Raw genomic sequence first — 22,539 nt, 5'->3', positions numbered from 1 at the left:
CCTGTGTGCCTGTTAGATGTATTGCCCCTGACTAAGTTTGGTTGCATAATGGGGGTGCTCATAATGGACAAGCACTATATCTGGGGCTTTCTCCTGCCATTCACCTGGTCAGGCCAGGATAGCCTGCAGTGCCCACAACCTGCAGTTGGATGAGGTGAGTTTGCAGATGAGATGAGCTAATTATTTATCTGCATTTTAGTTGTCGGCACAAAGAACAAATTCTACCATTGCCAAAAATGAGATAGAGAAGCGAGGTCTTCAAGGCAAAGTCTACAAAGCAGATAAGAGCAGATATTTCCAGAAGGTTGGATTGTACTTTTTTTTTGCCAAAATTGCATAATGAAAGTCGATAAAATGAAACGTCAAAAATGTTCATTGCAGTCTGTCACTGACCACTCGATTTCCAAGAGGAAGTTTATTTACGTAAGTCTGCTTAATTCAATACGTGGTGTGATCCCCACGAAAGAGCAACTGGCATCCCGTAAAAAAGGCTGGCATCTGTGCTGCATCCACTGCTGCTAGTCAATCCATACATCTTTGTAATCTGCTTATTAAGGGCAGAGTCACGGGGTAATACCATGCCAGTCCATTACAGGGCAAAGACACGCACACATCCATTATGCCAATCCACCTAACCTGCTTGTCTTTGGACTTTGGGTGGAAATCAGAGCACCCAGAGAAAAATGCAAAGTCCACGTAAGGATAACTCAGGTCTATTTATTGAAAAGCAGTAGCTCTGCTACTGTGCCACCATAATTACTTTCAATCAATCAAAACACACATAAAAGTTCAAACGCCAGTCACAGGCTGATGAAGGCCTCACCTGACATTTTCGATTTAATGTTTTGAAGATCAGATTGTCATTCATCGGGAAAAAAAAAAACAAATAACCCAAAGAGCTCACACAAATGTCAAACAGACCAGTTTATGTAATCTGATTCCAGTGTTTATCACTCCACAAGAGGGCACTGTTTCATATTCTTTGTCAGTGAGCACTTGGTTCAAATTTAGCAACATGACTAGCAACATTGGGCACAATACTGGAAACAGCCTCAGATGGACATGCCTGCCCATTATAGGGCGCACATACAAACACACAAACTTCCTAACATAAAAGTATAACTACAAATGTTAATGCCAGTCTAGCACATGAAGAAGATAAGAAGATTTGCCTGATAGTACTGGATGTGAGACCTTGTGAAGCGTGACTGCAGTGTGACAAACCACCGGGATGACAGAAATGACACCACAGCCTCCCAACACCAATGTTCATCATACCACAAGGGGGTGCTGTTTCATATCCATTATCTGCAGGCATTTAATCAAATTTAGTTTCATGCCTAGCAGCTCTGGGCACAGTGCAAAAACTAGCTCTGGATGGGATGCCAGTTCACCGCAGGGCATACCTACACCAATTTAAACAGACTAATATGTGATTACAATATTTATCATACCACAAGGGGCCAACTCTCCATATCCATCCATCTTCTTATCCAGAGTAGGGTAGCAGGGCAGAAGGGCGGCCTGTTCCAGCAAGCACTGTGGGCAATGCAGGAACAATTCTTGGGCAGGGTGTCATTCCATATCCAACACACACACACACGCTCACTAGGGCTAATTTAGGAATGGCAATTCACCTAACTTTCATGAATTTGGACTGTGGGTAGTCATCAAGCTAAGTTTGACTAAGTATCTTCAAAACTGGATTTAAAACAGCACCCTCCTGTGGTATGGTAAACTTTGCGTGCCATTGGTTCTGTGACTACTGCTACTAAAAAAACACATTAGGTAAAGAACATTTGATTTTTGGGTTAGCTTGATTGGTTTTGCTGACATATTCTTGACTTTCTGGTTATGACCCTGGCCTGTTATTGACTATGCTTTATCTCCCAGTCCATCCTGAATTCATTACTCTAGTCATTAAAATGTTGGGACGGTGCATCACTTTTGCCAGCCCGTACTCTCAGGCCTTCAAAGCCTGGCACATTGCCTGCCCTTCTGTCCTTTAAGCTATTTTTTTTCCTGAATGCTGACACAGTACACTTTCAGATCTTTGAAGACTGGCACTCAGTGCTGCAGGGTGAGTTTTCATCAGCACTGGACCGGCATTTGTAGTTGAGTATGTGCTTTGACTGAATGAAACTTATTGAGCTGGACAGCGTATTTGTGCATTTATTTCTAGTAGGACTGACTACTGCAATGCGGCGTTCACTGGATGTTCAAACTGTTCTTTTTACAGCCTCCGGTTAATCCAAAATGCTGTTGCAAGAATTATTACAAGAATAAGAAAATATGAACACATAACTTCAGTTACACTGGCTCCCAGTTAAGTTTAGGGCAGATTTCATAATCCTCCTTTTAACATATAACGCCTTAAATGGCCGAGATCTGGCTTACTTGTCTGAACTTATCATGACTTACAAACCAGAGCTCACATTAAGATCTCAAGATGCCGGTCTGTTTAGGATTCCAAGGATTAATAAAATAACAGTGGGAGGTCGAGCTTTTAGTTACAGGGCCCCTAAACTGTGAAATGGTCTGCCTGCTACTATAAGAGATGCCCCATTGGTCTCAGCTTTCAAAGACTCACGATTTCAGTTTAGCACACCCTGACTAGAGCTGCTGATTAGCTGTACAGACTGCATCTCTGTTGTCAGTCATTAGCACTAAAACATAAGTAACATAATAGTTAGAATTTATTACTAACCCTCACCTATTCTTTTTCTCTTCTCGGTACCCAAATGTGCCACTTGGTGCCCCTGCCCACTTGACAAGTTGTTCTGCCTGCCTAAGGTAAAGTCATCTCTGATGGAGGATCGCAGGAATCGTGGGGTACAGGGGTCCTTTCATCGGATTGGCTGGCCCAGTGCTGACTCAGCTGTGGAATGCCCAATTGGGGGAGGCAGCTTGATGGCCAAAGTCTCCAGGACTCTGAACAAATCCAAATCCTACAATGTGATATCATCTACTGTTGAATTCTACTCTGCACTTGTAATATTTCTATTGCACTGTTATATTGTATTGAGGATTACTTCTGTTCTGTTCTGTGCATTGTGTTGTATTACCCCTTTTTTGACACCCACTGCATGTCCAACCAACCTGTAAAGGGGTCTCTCTTTGAATTGCCTTTCCTGAGGGTTCTTACATGTTTGTTCCCCCTACAGGGGTTTTCTTGTCTTCTTAGAGAGTCAAGGCTGGGGGGCTGTCAAAAGGCAGGTGCCCATTGTAGCACTTCTTGTGTGATTTTGGGCCTATACAAAAATAAATTGTATTGAATTGTATTGTAATGAACCCACCAACTCCCCGCAGCTGCCTGAATGCCCCCACGGAGAACTAGCCGGCCAATGGATTATTTTATTTTAGCAGCCATTTTTGTTTTGAGCTGCGGACCCACTATACCACATTCCTCCCCACTTAAGCTGCCAGTTGCACGGGAAGGCTCCATGCCTCTACCAACTCAGTGCAACTGGTGCCCCAGGTCTACGTCTTGGCCCTGTCACTGCACTAAAACCAAACAATAAATGAAAGCACTTAAACTAACCCTACTAAAATGTAAACCCAAGCCTGATTCATAAAACTAGGACATTAAAAGAAATAAGAACTTTAAAATGACAATGAAACAATCAAATATTCATTAAAAAGTTCAATTCTTAAAAGACCTTCTCTGGTTTGGGTCCGTGGGTTCTTAAAAACAAAAAGTCAGACAACTCATTTGCGGTTCTGTCTCCATTTATTCAGTCCCTATCACCAGCTCATCCCACCGCTGACACCATTTGTGATGGTGCGGGTCGACTCCTTGCTCCACTGTTGCCCGGACAGTCCTTGAGTCTCACAGATGGTGGACTGCTTGACTGTTAGTCCATCAACCAGGACACCACAGCCTCATCCATCTGTATATGTCTGATATGTCTGAGTTTATGGCTGGATGGTACTGAAGGCACTGGAGAAATCAAAAACTATCATCCTCACAGTGTGGCTAGATTGGTCCAACCTTGTGGAGCAGACAGATACTTATATCCTCCACTCCAATCATTGTCTGATAGGCAAACTACAGTGAATCCAGGTGTTCTACCAGAAGAGGACTCATATAGTCCATGACCAGCCTCTCAATCGTCTTCATGATGAGAGATATACCTTATATACTTGCGTTTAAATTCTCCCGCGTATAAATCGTTGATTATACTGTAAAGTTGATTTTACCGTATAATTTCCGGTACTTTATTATGTCAGTCGCATAAGTCAAATGCGGAAAACACACTATTGGTCCAAGAGATTACAATATAACGCCCACCTGAGAGAATAACCACGGAGCACACAGCCTGTTTGTCTATGTATTGTGCCTACGTGACCACACGGTAATACCCGCACTATTCTGAGGCGACGTTTGCACTGATTTGTGTGTTTTGTATCTCACGCCCTCATACACCTTTATTGTAAGAGCATCCGTTATCTACAATGGAGCGTTCAATCAGAAGAAAATATGAAGCTGGTTTTAAGTTAAAAGTCGTTGACGTGGAGAAAGAAATTGGTAACTGCGCTGCTGCAACAAAATTCGACGTGTCTGAGAAACTGGTGAGAGATGTAAAAAAAAATACAATTAAATGTCGTATTTTTGAACGGGCGTAAAAGTCAGGGTCTGATTTTATGATCGATTTTTCGGGTTTCAAGACCTGACTTACTGTACAGTACTGTGCAAAAGTTTTAGGCAGGTGTGAAAAAATGCTGTAAACAAAGAATGCTTTCAAAAATGGAAGTGTTAATCATTTATTTTCATCAATCAATAAAATGCAGTGAATGAACAAAAGAGAAATCGAAATCAAATCAATATTTGGTGTGACCACCCTTTGCCTTCAAAACAGCATCAATTCTTCTAGGTACACTTGCACACAGTTTTTGAAGGAACTCGGCTGGTAGGTTGTTCCAAACATCTTGGAGAACTAACCCCAGATCTTCTGTGGATGTAGGCTTCCTCACATCCTTCTGTCTCTTCATGTAATCCCAGACACGCTCGATGATGTTGAGACCAGGGCTCTGTGGGGGCCATACCATCACTTCCAGGACTTCTTGCTCTTCTTTATGCTGAAGATAGTTCTTAATGACTTTGGCTGTATATTTGGGGTCGTTGTCCTGCTGCAGAATAAATTTGGGGCCAATCATACTCCTCCCTGATGGTATTGCATGATGGATAAGTATCTGCCTGTATTTCTCAGCATTGAGAACACCATTAATCCTGACCAAATCTCCAACTCCATTTGCAGAAATGCAGCCCCAAACGTTCAAGGAACCTCCACCATGCTTCACTGTTGCCTGCAGACACTCATTATTGTACCGCTCTCCAGCCCTTCGATGAACAAACTGCCTTCTGCTACAGCCAAATATTTCAAATTTTTGACTCATCAGTCCAGAGCACCTGCTGCCATTTTTCTGCACCCCAGTTCCTATGTTTTCATGCATACTTGAGTCGCTTTGCCTTGTTTCCATGTCGGAGGTATGGCTTTTTGGCTGCAACTCTTCCATGAAGACCACTTCTGGCCAGAGTTCTCCGGACAGTAGATGGGTGTAATTGGGTCCCACTGGTTTCTGCCAGTTCTGAGCTGATGGCACTGCTGGACATCTTCTGATTTTGAAGGGTAATAAGCTTGATGTGTCTTTCATCTGCTGCACTAAGTTTCCTTGGCCAACCACTGCCCGTTTCTTTGTGCTTCTTCAAAAGAGCTTGAACAGCACATCTTGAAACCCCAGTCTGTTTTGAAATCTTTGTCTGGGAGAGACCTTGCTGATGCAGTAGAACTACCTTGTGTCTTGTTGCTGTGCTCAATCTTGCCATGACATGAAACTGTCTTCCACAACCTCACCTTGGTAGCAGAGTTTGGCTGTTCCTCACCCAGTTTGAAGCTGTTTCTGTTTCAGTTAATGACTGTGTTTCAACCTACGTGTGACATTGATGATCATTAGCACCTGTTTGGTAGAACTGGTTTATCAGACACCTGACTAGAATCCTACAAAATCCCTGACTTTGTGCAAGTGTACCTATAAGAATTGATGCTGGTTTGAAGGCGAAAGGTAGTAACACCAAATATTGATTTGATTTAGATTTTTCTTTTGTTCGCTCACTTTGCATTTTGTAAAGTGATAACAATAAAAAATCATTATTTATTTATCTGACAGCATTCTTTGTTTACAGCATTTTTTCACACCTGCCTAAAACTTTTGCACAGTACTGTATGGTAAGTGCCACTCAGTTGAACGAGCTGCCCTGTAGGACATCCTGAGGGTTCGCGGGATCCCCTCAAGGTTGCTGGATATCATGGCCGGCCTGTGCACTGGTACTGTGAGTGCTGTGCAGAGTGGAGGCAGAACCCCTTTGTTTTTCCCAGTTGATTCGAGTGTCCGTCAGCGGTGTGTTCTGCTCCTACTCTGTTCAATGCTTGCATGGAGTGGGTGCTGGGCAGGGTCATGGGGTCCAATGGCTGTGGTGGCGCATCTGTTAGTGAAAAGATATTCACTGATCTTGACTTTGCTGACGATGCTGTGATCTTCGCAGAGTCAATGGAGGCTCTGATCGTGGCACTCGAGAGACTGAGTGAGGAGTCTGAGTGTCTGGGCTTGTGAGTGTCCTGATAAAACCAACATCCAGGCCTTTAATGACCTCTTGGGCACAGCCATCAGCAGTGTGTCTGTCTATGGAGAGAGTTTCAACATCGTCGAGAGGTTTATTTACCTCGGGCGGTGACATTTATGTCTCTGGTGACTCTTCCTATGAAGTCAGTAGATGGATTGGGAGAGCATGAGGGGGTCATAAGGTTGCTGGAAAAGGGTGTGTGGCAGTCCTGATATCTCAGCAAAAGGATGAAGGTCCAATTCTTTAGAGTCCTGGTGCTTCCTGTCTTGCTATTTGGTTGCGAGACATGGATGCTATCTGCTGACCTGAGACGAAGACTGGACTCCTTTGGTACTGTGTCTCTCCGGAAAATCCTTGGGTGCTTCTGGTTTGACTTTGTGTTGCTCATGGAGTCCCGAATGAGGCACATGACCTGCATTGTGAGGAAATGTCAGTTACGGCGCTACAGCCATGTGGTGCGTTTCCCCGAGGGTGATCCAGCTCGTAGGATCCTCATTGTAGGGGACCCGAGTGGCTGGACCAGGCCAAGGGGTCGCCCATATAACACCTGGCTACGGCAGATAGAGGGTCATTTTTGGAGGGTGGGACTGGCCCATGTGTTGCCAACCGGGATCCTGAGAATCATGTGGTGGGTGCAGCAACACACTGTATCGGTGCATGCTTCCCAACTTGACTCAAACTTGACTTGACTTGCCACTGATCTGTAGTCATGAGGTGAAGAGGCGCCTGCCTTCTTTGGAACAGGAACAATGCAAGATGTTTAGCATAACAGTGGCGCTTTCTGAAGCCTCAGGGACAGACTGAACAAGTCAAGTTCCATCTATTCACCTGATATTCATACTGGTCATTCACTTTAAAGTCTGCCTTTTACTTCTGTTATTCCCTAACATTTGTCATAACTGAATACCTCTGCAAGTTCCATTTCATGAAAATTATAGCGCAAGCTCACAAGAAATTGTTAAAAAAGTTTTTTTTTTTGGTTATGTTAGTTGTCAATTGGAAATTGTCACTGTGTTTGAATATGAGGTGTGTGTGTGTGTGTGTGTGAGTGAGGGTTTAGGTTAGGTTTAGGTTAGGTTTCTTTATTTAGTCATGTTTACACAGGAAAACATGAAATTTGCTTTCTCAGTTGCATCTAATAACAGGTAACAGACAGAATGAAATAAAACAGACAAATAGAAATAAGAAAGGTTAAGGTAAGGCAGTTAGATAAAACATATTTATACCAACAAAAAAAAAAAAAAAAAAGGTAACAGGATATATATCAAAACCTTAAACATTATCTCCGATATTTCTTATTGAAAAGTCGTATGGCACTAGGAAGAAAGGAGTTTCTGGAGCGATTTGTGTGGGTTTTCAAAGCAACTATCCTTCCTGATTTACTGAAGTTTAGTTCTACATGTAATGGATGTCTGTCATCAGTTGAGATGATTTCCAGTTTCTTTAGCATTGCCCTCTGACACACACACACTAGTCAAATCATCTACATCAGCCCCAATAACTTTAGCTGCATACTTCGTAATCTGCTGGAGCTTTTTTGAGTTTTGGTTTGTCAGACTATTAAACCAGGCAATGAAACTGAAAGTGATCACGGACTGGATCATACTACGATAGAAGGACAACATGAGGTCCTTGTCTACTTTAAATAGTTTGAGTTTATGGAGGAGAAATAAGCGCTGGTTGCATTTAGAAAATAATTTTTTTGTATTTGTATTCCAGTTAAGATTGTTATCTAGGTAAGTTCCTAAGTATTTATATTCATTCACTATTTCTACCTCCTCTCCCAGAACTACAATAGGTGAACATACAGATTTCTGTCTCTTAAAATCAAATATCATTTCTTTGGTCTTTTTTACATTCAGAGTGAGAGAGTTTTTATTGCACCAGTTTACCATACAGTCCACTTGATTTAGATGGTGGCTTTCATCCTCCCCAGATATGCATCCTATGATCATGGTGTCATCCGCATACTTAATAATGGAGCAGTGGTCATTGTTCTGTCTCAGGTCACTTGTGTACAGAGTAAACAGTAATGGTGATAAGACACACGCCTGTGGACTTCCTGTGTTTGAATGAATGGCTATTGAAAAAGTGTCCTGAACTGTAACTGTCTGTGAACGATTTAAAAGAGAGGGTGTTTCTTGTCATGGCTTTGAGTCCTTCCCTGGGCTGCTTTAATCCATTCCCCTATTATAGTGTGGTAGCCTTTGCAACCCTCCGCAACCCTGAAATGGACTGAGAAGGTTCTAGAACTGACCTACTGAACTCAGTCCATGGAGGGCTACAGTGCCTGCACAGCTCTTGAACACACCTGACTGTAACGCGGAGTGTACATTTTTTATTCTAACGTGTCGACACGGATGTTCCATCTGAGGACCTTCAGGAAGTCAATGGGGAACAGCTGAGCTGACCGCGCCTGCACATGAAAACACAGCTAAGCCAGTCCCCCCATTAAACATCCCACCTCGCAGTGGAGCGCTCCCACAGCCATGAGCCCAAGCTGCTGCACTGTTTTTAAGCTAAAAAATGAACCACCACAGACCTCTGTCTCCCCACAGCCCCATCAGGGGTAAGTTTTTGAATTTTGCCCAGTGCTGCTGGACCATGATGTTAAATTTGATGAAATGTCTTCAAACGCTGGATATGAAATAACACCCTCTTATGTTATGATGATCATTGGTGTTGGGTAGGGGTGTTCTTATTTTTGTCATCCACTTGTTTTTTCTGAAACCTAAAACACCTGATACCCAGGGCCGTGGGGGCAAATCTTCTTGCCCTGGCCTGGCATTTACATTTGTATTTTCACACAAGTGCGCATGGGAGGCAGCTAAAGGGTCTGAATGAGGGTAATTCCATGACAGACCAGAGGGTGGCGGAGTGTACTGACACTTTCTCTCTTTCCACTGCAGACCGATTACGGGAAATTCCACCTGGGTCCAACAACGTCACTTCCAGCTCTGACCCTGATGACCTCACTTCCGGTTCCGGCCCTGATGACCTCACTCCCTCTGCTGGCGAAGTCAAAGATGAGCCAATAGAGTCACACAAAGATTTATAATTTTTCCTCTCTGCAAAAGAGTTAAATTGGGAGTACACTTTGTACAGATACAAGTCCAAAACAGAACTGACTTAAGGAGGCAAAGATGGCGGTTTTAAGGGAGAGCAGAGGAAGTGAGGTCATAAGGGCCAGAACTAGAAGTGAATTTCCTGTAATCGGTCTGCAGTGGAAAGAGAGAAAGGGTCAGTACACTCCGCCACCCCCTGGTCTGTAGTGGAATTACTCTTTCATGCCCTTTAGCTGCCTCCCATGCACACGTGTGTGACAGTTGTGGTGCCCAGCGGGCGTTCATGCCCAGCCGGGACACCCAGGAGGACTGGAGGAGGGCTTGTGGATCCTCCGGAACACGAGGGGGCATCCTCCCTGGTTGCTGTGGGCACCCCAATGCCACACCGGGAAGTGCTGGGGTGAAGAGAATTGGAGACACCCGGTGGACTTCTGGTTTCACCGCTGGAGCTTCCGCCACACAGGGGTGTGGCTATGAACCCTCAGGATGCAGCTGGAGCCCTTCCGGGGTGAATAAAAGGGGCCGCTTCCCTCCAGTCAGGGGCAAGAGTCGGGTGGAAGAAGGACGAAGCTTGGTAGAGAGGATTGGAGGCGGTCCAGAGACTAGAAGGCATTGTGTTGTGGCCAAGGACTTGAGGGGTGATTGGTGCTGCGGCACTGGGTCTGTGCACTGTAAATATGATTAATGAATGTGTGTTGGGTGAAACCATCGTGTCTACCTGTCTGTGTCCGGGCTGTTCCCCACACAGTATGTATGTTTTCAAGTTTGCTAGTCATCCATCCATTTTCCAACCCGCTGAATCTGAACACAGGGTCACGGGGGTCTGCTGGAGCCAATCCCAGCCAACACAGGGCGCAAGGCAGGGAACACACCCGGGCAGGGCGCCAGCCCACCGCAGGGCACACACATCCACACACCAAGCACACACTAGAGACAACTTAGAATCACCAATGCACCTAACCTGCATGTCTTTGGACTGTGCGAGGAAACCCATGCAGACACAGGGAGAACATGCAAACTCCACACAGGGAGGACCCGGGAAACGAACCCAGGTCTCCTAACTGCGAGGCAGCAGCGCTACCCACTGCGCCACCATGCCGCCCCATGCCTCTATTCATGTTGCTAAATTTCATTTAGTGTGCAACTACACCTCCACTTTATTCCACTCCTGGTGGTGCCCATTCTAGTGTGCCTTCAGAATGTATTCAGACCCCTTCACTTCTTACAACTTTTGTCTTGCTGCAGCCTTTTCTTAAACTATTTAAATTCATGTTTTCCCTCATCAAGCAACACTTAATGGCCTAGTATGACTGGATTTTAGAAAACTTTGCAAAATAATTAAAAATGAAAACCTGAAAAAAATCACATGAACACAACCATTCAGACCCTTTGCTATCCATCCATACATTATCCAACTAAATCCTAATTACAGGGTCACGGGGGTCTACTGGAGCCAATCCCAGCCAACACAGGGTGCAAGGCAGGAAACAAACCCCGGGCAGGGTGCCAGCCCACCACAGGGTGACCCTTTGCTATGACCTTTCAAATTTGGCACAGGTGCATCCCAATGTATTGATCATCGTTGAGATGTTTTCTGCTCCCTGTTTAGATAGATAGATAGATAGATAGATAGATAGATAGATAGATAGATAGATAGATAGATAGATAGATAGATAGGAAAGGCACTATATAATAGATAGATAGATAGATAGATAGATAGATAGATAGATAGATAGATAGATAGATAGATAGATAGATAGATAGATAGATAGGAAAGGCACTATATAATAGATAGATAGATAGATAGATAGATAGATAGATAGATAGATAGATAGATAGATAGATAGATAGATAGATAGATAGATAGATAGATAGGAAAGGCACTATATAATAGATAGATAGATAGATAGATAGATAGATAGATAGATAGATAGATAGATAGATAGATAGATATGAAAGGCACTATATAATAGATAGATAGATAGATAGATAGATAGATAGATAGATAGATAGATAGATAGATAGATAGATAGATAGATAGATAGATAGGAAAGGCACTATATAATAGATAGATAGATAGATAGATAGATAGATAGATAGATAGATAGATAGATAGATAGATAGATAGATAGGAAAGGCACTATATAATAGATAGATAGATAGATAGATAGATAGATAGATAGATAGATAGATAGATAGATAGATAGATAGATAGATAGATAGATAGATAGATAGATAGATAGATAGATACTTTATTAATCCCAAGGGGAAATTCACAAATTTGGTGGTGTGGTGTGAATTCCTGTGGTGAATTCAATTGATTGGACTGATTAACTCTTTAAGGGATGAATATTTCTCTTTATTATAATAAATCTTGGGAAGAGAGATGAGACATGACTTTCTCAGAGAGACACTTTCACATCCCGCGAGACGAGACTTTGTGCCAAGAGATTTAACGAAATTCCAGGGGCCAGAAATAAAAGACAAAGAGTAGAAGACAAAGTAGAACACTGTAAAGAATTCAAAAACGTTGGCATGATAAACATGTACGCAGGTTAGAAATAATGAAAGTAATAAAATTCTAAAGTCTCAAAAAAATGATAGTAAAGATCGCATTACCGTTAACAAACGGAAATTATTACTCGGTGAAATAACGGAACAGCAAAAAGAGATCGAATATATTGTTTGGAGTTGGAGACGTGTAGATCGTCTAATTTGTGTTGCCATCAGGGAAAAGTAATGTCTCTTCCCAATGAAGAGGCCTATCTGTGAGAATTAAAAGATTGGATGTTTGGTGAAAGTGAAATCCCGTGAGAGAAAATTTCAAGCCCTGCGAGACAAGACTTTATGCAAAGAGATTTGGAAAAGTCCTGCCCACATCTAAAACATTTACAACCACGCACACGGTTCAATCATTTCTCATTTGTGTGAATGCTATTGTCAGACACAGTTCGTGTAGAGAGAAAGAAATGACATTCACTCCCGGGCAGTTATACGTTGCATTGTCATGATGTAATTCCAAACACGGGATCAAAATTCAATGCGATATTGACGAAAAGGTAAAAGCAAAAAGAGACTGAATATACGGACATAGGTGATATGACAGAAGTATGTAGATATTGTTTGGCTTTAAACTTTAAGTCGGAGAATTGTAGATCGTCTAATTTGTGTTGCCATCAGGGAAAAGTAGTGTTTCTTCCCAATGAAGACAGAGCCGGCCCTAAACAATTTCGGGCCCGAAGCAAACTGATACCGAGCGACCCCTGCAGCTAGGGGGTCCGTGGCAGAGCTCCAGCCACCAAGCGATTTCCTGCATTCTGAGCTGCAGAAATGCGTTTTCCCGGCATCTACAACCATCACTTTTTGACGATTTCCGTTTGACACTGACAACCGTAACCGTAACACACTGACATTGTATTGTATTATACAATAATTTCAAATTGTGGAAATTCGGCAAGGCCTAACTACTATCTACAAGACGTTCTTTCTAACAAAATGGAAATATATTGATATGAAGGAAAGTGATGGCTTTACGAAGAGAAGGGCCCCTTTTATGCTCTGTCGAGAATGCAGTGCGGCGGAGCGGCCGTGACTGAAGCGTAATGAAGATTGGAGTGCCGAGTGCAGATGTCCACGTGGAGAAATTAGGTGATGGAATATGTTGCCCGTGAATTATATATATAAAAAAATTAGTAATAGAGGTTGGAGTGAAGGAGTCTGTTGCTCCATTGGGCCCTCCGCAGCAGCGTCGCATCACAGGAAAAAAAAAAAAACGTGGGCGCAGTGGGCCCCCTCCAGCTGTGGGCCCGAAGCGGTCGCTTCGTTCGCTTTGCCCTAAGGCCGGCTCTGATGAAGAGGTGTATCTGAGAGAACTAAAAGTTTTGTTACTTGGTGAAAGTGAAATCCACATATGTGAGTGGCAGAGACGCGAAGTTGCTGGCGCATAGCGCAGGCTGGGGTGTTGGTGAGCGAAACGAGCAGAGGGCAAAGCCCCCTAGTTTTCCAAAACATGCAGTGTTCTTCAAAGCACCCAAAGCAAGGGTCTCACACATAAATCAACCTAAAATATCAGTTGCCGGGTGCTGTGGCCGCCAGTTCACAGTCTCTTGTGGCTTGAGACGCTCACGGGTAGCATGGCTGCCAGGCTGGCTTTGCGTGACAGGGGCGGGGACGACAGCAGCCAGTCACGGTCACAGTACAACGCCATCTGGTTTGTACCTTGTGTCTTTATGAGTGACGGTCTTCATCTACACAAACGTGTTCGGCACCACGATTAGCTGGAGATTGATCAACTGATGCCAATACCTCACTTTTATTTTCGATCTCAATCTCCAGATCACTCGCATCAGAATCGGAGTCCGACAGGTCAGAGTCCAATTCAGTGATAATATACAAAATGTTGTCCACGGAGTACTTTGCTTTGTGCATTCGCTTCATTCTCTCACCAAATATCGATGCCATTTTTGTCGTTGTTTGCTCTTCACTACTCTCGCAAGCGCATGGGAATCTTGGTCAAACCAATGAAGCTAACTTTCCTTCTAATGGTGGGTTTAGTCACCAGTTGCAGTTGCTTACTGATCTCAACCCTTCCTGCTGACAAAAGTCAACATCTGCCCTAAAAGAGTTTAGAAAGGCACACACACCTGTCTACAGAATGTTCTACAGGTGAGTAAAAATATCAAAACCTTGAGGTGGAAGGAATTGCCCACAGAGCTTAGAGACAAGATGGTGTCAAGGCAGAGAGCTGGGAAAGGCTTCAGCACTGAAGGGTCCCAAAGGCACAGCGACCTCCATAATTCGAAAATGGAACAACCATGACTCTTCCTCAAGCTGACCACCTAGCCAAACTGAACAATCACGGGAGAAGGACCATGGCAACAGATGGTGGTCACTCTGGCTGAACTCCAGGGAATGTGTCTGGAGAAATTTCCAGAAAGACAACCACCACTGCAACACTCCACCAATCTGGGCTTTATGGCAGACTGGCTGGACGACACATGAAAACCTGCTCTGAGTTTTTCTGGTCTGATGAAGCCAAGTCATGTCTGGAGGAAACAATAATATTCAAGCAGTGAAGCATGGTGGTGGCAGCAATGGGGCCTGGCAGACTAGACAGAGTAGAGAGGAAGCTGAATGCAGCAAAGTACAGAGATATCCTTAAAGATAAAAGATAAAGATGTCAGGATAGGCCAAAAGTTCAACTTCCAACAGGACAAGCAAAGACAACACAGAAGTTACTTTCAGAAATCTCTGGGAATTCCCTTGAGTGGCCCAGCAGCACCCTGGATTTGAATTCAATCAAACATCTCTGGAGTGACCTGAAAATAGCTGGTCCATCGACAGTCTTTATCCAATTTGACCAGGCTTGAGAGGATCTGCAGAGAAGTATGGCAGAAAATCCCCAAGTCCAGGTGTGTGAAGCTCGTTACATGAAACCCAAGAAGACTCCAGGCTGGAGTCACTGCCAAAGGGGCTTTAATTGAGTATCGAGGAGAAGATCGGAATACTTTGCTCAATGTGACATTTCAATAAATCTGCAAAAATTTCTATAGTACTAGGGTGTTGTACCATGTTAGCCATTATACAACATGCAAGCTTTCCAGGCCCCTCCTTCAGGCAAGATGTTACCTCGAAAGCTTGCATATTTTAATATTTTTAGTTAGCCAATTAAAGGTTTCATTTTGCATGACTTCTCACTACAAAAATTTCTAAAATCCTGTTTTCACTTTGTCAATCTGGGGAATTGAGTGTTGGCTGGTGAGGGAAAGCCTAAATATAAATGACTTCAGCACAAAGCTAAACATCACATTATGAAAAAAGTGAAGGGGTCTGAAAACTTTCTTAAGGTACAGGATGTTTAATAAAATGCGTTGTTTTTAACAGTTGTGAGTTGCTGACCGTCAGACCCCAACCCGCCTCCCCGATAGTCCCAGCCCCTCCGCAGTCTGCACTTCCCAGCTGCGACCCGGCCCGAGGAGCGCTCTGCACTTACCTGGACACGCAGAGATGATTTCCAATTCTGAAAAGCTCCAGAGCTTTGTCCAGACTCTATTTATATAGCTTGTCTTTGTGTAACTTGGCCTGAGCCCAGTATGCGGGCCAAAGGGCATCTGTATCAGCAAAACTGGGCATTGATCTTACGGCAGTGCGGCAGATGACCTCCAAGCGGTCAAAGCGACGTGCTAAAGACTGCGGCAGACTGGTGTGGGGTAGGGCCCAAGGCTTTTAATTAATCCTATCTGGCTGTCCCCTGGAAACAGTAATCCATTTTTAAATGCAATCCTGTCATAGAGGGGGCCAGAGCCTAACCCAGTAACATAGGGTACGAGGCAGGAATGGCACTGGACATCACACTCACCCACTCACACTGAACCAATGCCAAGCCCCCAATCAACCTAACTAGCACATTAGAGGAATGCTTTAATGAACATGGGCAGGATGTGCCAACTCCACATAGCCTGGTAGTCGAACCTCAAGGCTGGGAGATGGGAATGACACATTTGATGATAACAACTTTAAAAACTTAAAAACTGTACCTTGCATGGCCAATGTAGTTTTCAGAATAATTTTTACACTCAGCTGCTCTCAAGGCGATGATGAAGTCCACTGCTTGAAACAAGAAGCCATTGGCATCAGGAGCACACTATAAAAGGGTATTTTAAGTGGACTAATTGACAGGATCCAAAGAATACAGATACGAGAAGAAATGGGGTCAGGTCATCAGTGGGGTCCATCATGGATCTATCTTTGGACTGTTTCATTTTCTTATTTATATTAATGGCATATAACGACGAGTGAAGCATTCTGAGTGAATGACTTTGACGCTCTCATAGCAACAGCCCATATCAAGGTCAGGGATATACGAGGGGGGACCCAAAAATAACCGGAAATATTTTTAAAACGTGTTTAATTTAATTTTCTGTACAAACTACAATTAGTCTCCTTCAAAGTACTCTCCGTTGGCGGAAATACACTTATCTAACCGTTTGTTTCATTGTTCGAAACATTTTTTAAATTCGTCTGAAGTAATGCCCATTAATGCTCTGGTCGTTTCTTGTTTTACCTCTTCGACGTCAGCAAAACGCCTTCCTTTCAAGTCTTTTTTCATCTGAGGGAACAAAAACAAATCACACGGAGCTAAATCCGGTGAGTAGGGTGGGTGGTTCAGGGTTGTCATACCGTTTCTTGCCAAAAATTGGTGAATGCTGAAAGCAGTGTGAGATGGAGCGTTGTCATGATGAAAGAACCAATCGCCCAACTCCCACAAATCAAGGCGTTTCCTTCTCACACTGTTGCGCAACTTACTTGTACAAAAAAATTCACTGAACACAAGCACAACCTTCCAGACTGATGGCACTTGGCAGACTGACTTGTGAGGAGTGTAACTAGATCGCCCTAGCGGCCCAACCACGTACTATAAGTACCAACCTAACAACAACAAAATTCCGGTTATTTTTGGGTCCCCCCTCGTATGAGCCGGTTAGGTGACATGCTGAAGAATGAATGCAGAAGATGTGGGCGTGTGTAAAGACCTGAGTGACTCTGATAAGGGCCAAGACAACTGGGTCAGAGCATTTCGGAAATGGCAAGATTAGTGGGGTGCTGATGGTCACCTGGTAGTCAGAGTACGGAAAAATTGTGAACTACCAATAGAGTTTTGGGCGGTAAAGACTCTTCAATGCAAGAGGTTATATTAGGCTATCCCATCTGGTACAAACCAACAGAAGAGCTACTGTGGCACAAATCACAAAACATTTTAATGATGGTTACAGAAGAATCTTTCTGCATGTGGGACTGCGTAGTCTCAGGCCAGTCAGAGTGTCCATGCTAACCCTTGTTCACTGTGAAAAGCTGCTCTAATCAGGTCAGGTCAGGTTGGGGAGCACGCACTGGTACAACGCATTGCCACACTCAACACACGACGAAACAGCTTGGGATCTGGGTTGGCAACCCCCCCAGCCAGACACACGGTCCTGTCCCACACTCTGGAAATGACCATCTATCTGTCGTAGCCATGTGTTATGTGGGCATTCCCCTGGCCTGGTCCAGTCACTCATGTCCAAATCACCCTTGGGGAATCGTGCCACATGACCATAGTGCTGTAACTGATGTTCCCTCACAATGCTGGTAATGTGCCTCATTTGGAATTCCATGAGTCACAAAGTCAAACCAGTGGTACACAAGGATTCTCCGAAGAGACACACATGAAGGAGTCCAGTCTTCGTCTCAGGTCACTGGATAGCGTCCATGTCTCACAAACATCTAGCAAAACAGGAAACACCAGGACTCTAAAGACTTGGACCGTCTTCCTTTTGCAGAAATATGGGGAGCGCCACACACCCCTTTCCAGTGACCTCATGACCCCCCACGCTCTCCCAACCTGTCTACTGACTTCATAAGAAGAGTCACCAGAGTCACAGGAATGTCTCTGCCAAGGTAAGTAAACCTCTCGACAAGGTCAACACTCTCTCCGCAGACATTATTAGTTATGCTACTTATGCAAGACACCAACCTTATGTAGCAGTAGAGCCCTTTGTCCACCTCTTGAACCCTCAGGTACCACTCGCAACACCAGGTAAAAGTACAAGACTTCTTTATTTTACTCTTGTACAGTGCACAAAGCACCCTCCACTCCACACTACTCATATAATTCACAATCACCAACAATACTCTTTCCTCCTCGCCCAGACACTTCGCCACCCTACCTCCCAGCTCAGCTCAATGTCTGGGCTTTCCCACAGTCCTTTTATACACCCTGACCCGGAGGTGTTCCTGCTCAACAGTCCACAGTTCCTTATTCCTTCCGGGTCAGGGTAAACAGTCCTTTTCTTCACCCCGGGAGCACGTCGTTTCTTCCTGTCACGTGACCATGACATACTCCCGGGTTATAGGGCACATAAGAGCCCACGAGCTCCCCTACAGCGACTCCTGGTGGCCCCCAAGGTATCCAGCAGGGCTGTGTGTAGAAACTACAAAGTCCATGAGGCCCTGCTGGAACTCGGGGCACGTTTATGCTGTCCGGAGAGCTCCTCCTGGTGGCCTGGGGGGTGAGGGCCGGAGTAAGAAGCCGGCAGTCCACCACAATTATTAGGCCATTTTTGGACCGTATTTCTTGCATGAAATTACATAAAGAGTAAACCAGCAGATGTCTTCAGCAATAACTATCAGAATTTGTGCAGACAACGTCTACTGACCACAGGAGTTCACCTTCAAATGGGGTACAAGAGGCCAAAATTACTCCTTTTAACAAAACATGTAAAAAATGGAGATTGGTAATAAAGACATGTGGAGTGTCGCTTTATGCTAGCTAGTTCGAGGCTGCTGATTGTATTTTTGATATGTGAGTCTTTAGTGGTGGTCCTATTTCTCTAAGAGCCACTCCCAGAAGGTGTAACCACAAAGGGGCGCCAGAGAGCCCCAAGCCACAGACACAGTAAAGTACTACACTTTTGTGGAATAAGATGAAGGGTTTTTATTCTACTCACAAGCACCTTTCCAAATCTCCTCTTTGACCAGTTGTACAAACACAATGAAAATACACAATAAGCACACAATTCTTCCTCCTAATCTACCTTCGCTGAGTGCTCTGCCCCACATGTTGTTAGCTGTTATTTGTTGAGCTATGCTCCCCCTTCATCTTGTCATTTATTAACACACCACTCAGTCATGTCCCACACTCACAGTGGTGTCATAAATGTCTATGAAACTCACGTAAAGCATGTAGGTCGCCTAATAATCATTTGAATACAATACACCCCAGGTGTATCACGTAGGCACCCCTTTATCTCTTGTTTCGGTCTCGTCCGAAGTGTATCTTTTGGGTATATAAACCCCTGGGTCTAGTTAGTTGTGGTACGCAGCAATCTGAACCTCTGTCTCTTTGTCTTGATCCAACCGTGGAAATCACTCACCTTGTAAGTGTCTTTTAATGCTTCATTGTTTAATGTATACTCTCTGCTAAGTAGTGCTAATGTAAATCATTCTTTATTGTCTTTGGTTGTATATACCTGTATGTTTCTTTTGTATATATTTCAGTTTACAACGAGGTACGTCGAGTAAAAGCCTTCAAGAAAGCTCATCCCTTGTTGTTTTTATATGGATGTGCCAAGTTGTTTAAGCTCTCTGCGGCCGCGTTTCACAGACAGGGCGGAGTGAGGCAGAAAACTGAGTTTTGCCCGCCATCTCCCGACTCTCACTTGTCCATGTGTGGCAGCAGGCTTCCTTTTATGCCTGACCTGGAAATGTTTCTGGTGCCATTCTGTCCCCTCTTGGAAACACTTTGGGGGCATAGACAAAGTAGGGTGGTCCTCCCCTGACAGCGCCCTCTACCAATCCCAAGGGACCCCTACAAAACTGCACTTCTGGACTCCATTTCCTTAGCACCCCTGCAGGTGTCCCAACTGGGTTCTCATATGAGGACCACTTCCACCTAGCGTATGGGGGATGGAACCACTCCCAAGTTCTGGCTTCTGCTGGTCCATCCATTATTTTATACTGGCTGGGCAGAGAGTTATCTTTCCGCCCAGTTGGCCAATCAATCCAATGTTCCTCTCGGGCCTCCCCTCCAGGTAATAACCCATGCTCCTGCCTGGCCGGTATGCCCGTTCTTATCTCACAAAGGTTAAAATTTAAATTTCATGTGGGGTATTATTGTAGACTATTTTAAGGTCAGTGATTACAAATATGTTATTTTTGATTTTTTTCCTCTTACAATTCATAATATTTAGATTTTAAACACTTGAATTGAAGCACATATTTTAACATTTCAAATATCTGACACAACTGTTCTTGTTTATCATGCACCTCTACCTTAAGAAGTAATCATCACATTTCTTATGAACACCCCGAATTAGGGCAGCTGAAGCTAATTCAGAGTTTTTTAAACATTGCTTTCATGTCCAATTATATGACTCCCTACTTTTAGTTCTCTTACTTTATGTATCAGGACCCAAATTAATAATCATTTTGCCCTAACCTAATATTAGATAAGGGTCACATCAGAGAACAAAAGGTGCCTAGCATACTTGACTTTACTGCCATTATTTTATTCACAAATGTAAAAGGGCAATTTTGACATTTTTTAAAATACATTATTTTTGCACCTTTAATTTTTTTAAACAGTGTTAAAAATACCTTCTCATATACAGAGTTTTGTAAATCACACATTAACCAGATTACTGGGACTGCATTCTTTCACTTAGGGAATTGAGCAAAGGTTAGACCTTTTAACTTTACAAGACACTGAAAAAGTAATTAACACATTTATTTTTAGTGGACTAGATTACTGTAATTCACTGCTAACAAGGACTTCCAAAGAAAGACATCAATCATTTGCAATTAGTGCAGAATGCAGCAGCCAGAATCTTAACTAGAAAAAAGAAAATTGGAGCACATCACATTAGTTTTAGCATTGTTACACTGGTTACCCGTATCGTTCAGAATTGACTTTAAAATATTAGTAATGGTTTATAAAGCTTAAATAATCTGCTCCGTTCAATATTTTAGAATGCCTGTCCCCCTACGCTCCAAATAGTAACCTTAAATCTTTGAATGGAGGTCTGCATATAATTTCAAGAGGCAAACTTAAAAGAAATGGTGAGGCGGCCTTTTGCTGTTATGCACCTAAAATGTGGAATACTTTACCTATACCTGCCAATACTGATGCTCTGTGCAAGAGAGGACAGAGTTGACTATGCTTCCTCAGAAGGCTGGCATCCTTCAACATCTGCAATAAGATGGTGCAGATGTTCTATCAGACGGTTGTGGCGAGCGCCCTCTTCTACGCAGTGGTGTGCTGGGGAGGCAGCACAAAGAAGAAGAACGCCTCACGACTGGACAAACTGGTGAGGAAGGCAGGCTCTATTGTTGGCATGGAGCTGGACAGTTTGACATCTGTGGCAGAGCGACGGGCGCTGAGCAGACTCCTGTCAATCATGGAGAATCCACCGCATCCACTGAACAGGATCATCTCCAGACAGAGGAGCAGCTTCAGCGACAGACTGCAGTCACCGTCCTGCTCCACTGACAGACTGAGGAGATCGTTCCTCCCCCACACTATGTGACTCTTCAATTCCACCCGGTTGGGGGTGGGGTGGGGTAAACATTAACATTATAGAAAGTTATTGTCTGTTTTCCCTGCATTTTTATCACTCTGTAATTTAATGTTGTTTCTTTATCAGTATGCTGCTGCTGGAGTATGTGAATTTCCCCTTGGGATTAATAAAGTCTATCTATCTATCTATCTATCTATCTATCTATCTATCTATCTATCTATCTATCTATCTATCTATCTATCTATCTATCTATCTATCTATCTATCTATCTATCTATCTATCTATCATTTGCCAGGCTCATACTGTGGATAATTTTCAAAAACTGCTAAAAACGCATTCTTTTAATTTGGCTTTTTTGTTTAGCTACTTTCCAGTAGTAGTAGTAGACTATATGGCCATAGAATTATCATATTCTTCAGGGATTTGCAATCTGTACTAATCCCCACTATTCTCTGCTGTTATTTCCAGTTCTTCTGTGGTGATCAAGGCACCATGCAGCTCCTTGAGATGATGGATTGGGGTCTCAGTTGTCCACGAGTCCAACTTAATCACATTCTATCACGTTAAGCATGAAAACTAAGAGGTTTAATTTAGGAACATTAATGTTAGATAGAATGCCTAGTGGGGTCTGGGATGACTTTTGGCCCTATAACCCCTTTTTTTTTTATCTCCAGCCTGATTTTTTTTTGTCCTCCCGGCCATCTAACCTTACCTTGTTTTATTGTCATTTATTTTTTAATATCATTGCCTAATCGTAATAGTTTCTCGTTCTCTTTTTGTCATCTTGTAAAATAAGAAA

The 22,539-nt window shown here is 43.5% G+C and overlaps 1 protein-coding gene across 1 annotated transcript in view; it reads right to left on the bottom strand.

Moving 5' to 3' along the window:
* The window catches only part of LOC114658764 (riboflavin-binding protein-like), a 76,527-nt gene extending 60,698 nt beyond the window's left edge, over nucleotides 1-15,829 (bottom strand). Inside the window, exon 1 of the mRNA XM_028810814.2 lies at nucleotides 15,680-15,829. The gene's annotated coding sequence lies outside the window, so the exon portion shown is untranslated. The remainder of the gene's footprint in view (nucleotides 1-15,679) is intronic.
* Nucleotides 15,830-22,539: the final 6,710 nt, after the last annotated feature.

Source organism: Erpetoichthys calabaricus, chromosome 10 (genome assembly GCF_900747795.2).
Source record: "Erpetoichthys calabaricus chromosome 10, fErpCal1.3, whole genome shotgun sequence".
Taxonomy (NCBI): domain Eukaryota; kingdom Metazoa; phylum Chordata; class Cladistia; order Polypteriformes; family Polypteridae; genus Erpetoichthys; species Erpetoichthys calabaricus.
This window is presented reverse-complemented; position numbering and strand designations above follow the sequence as displayed.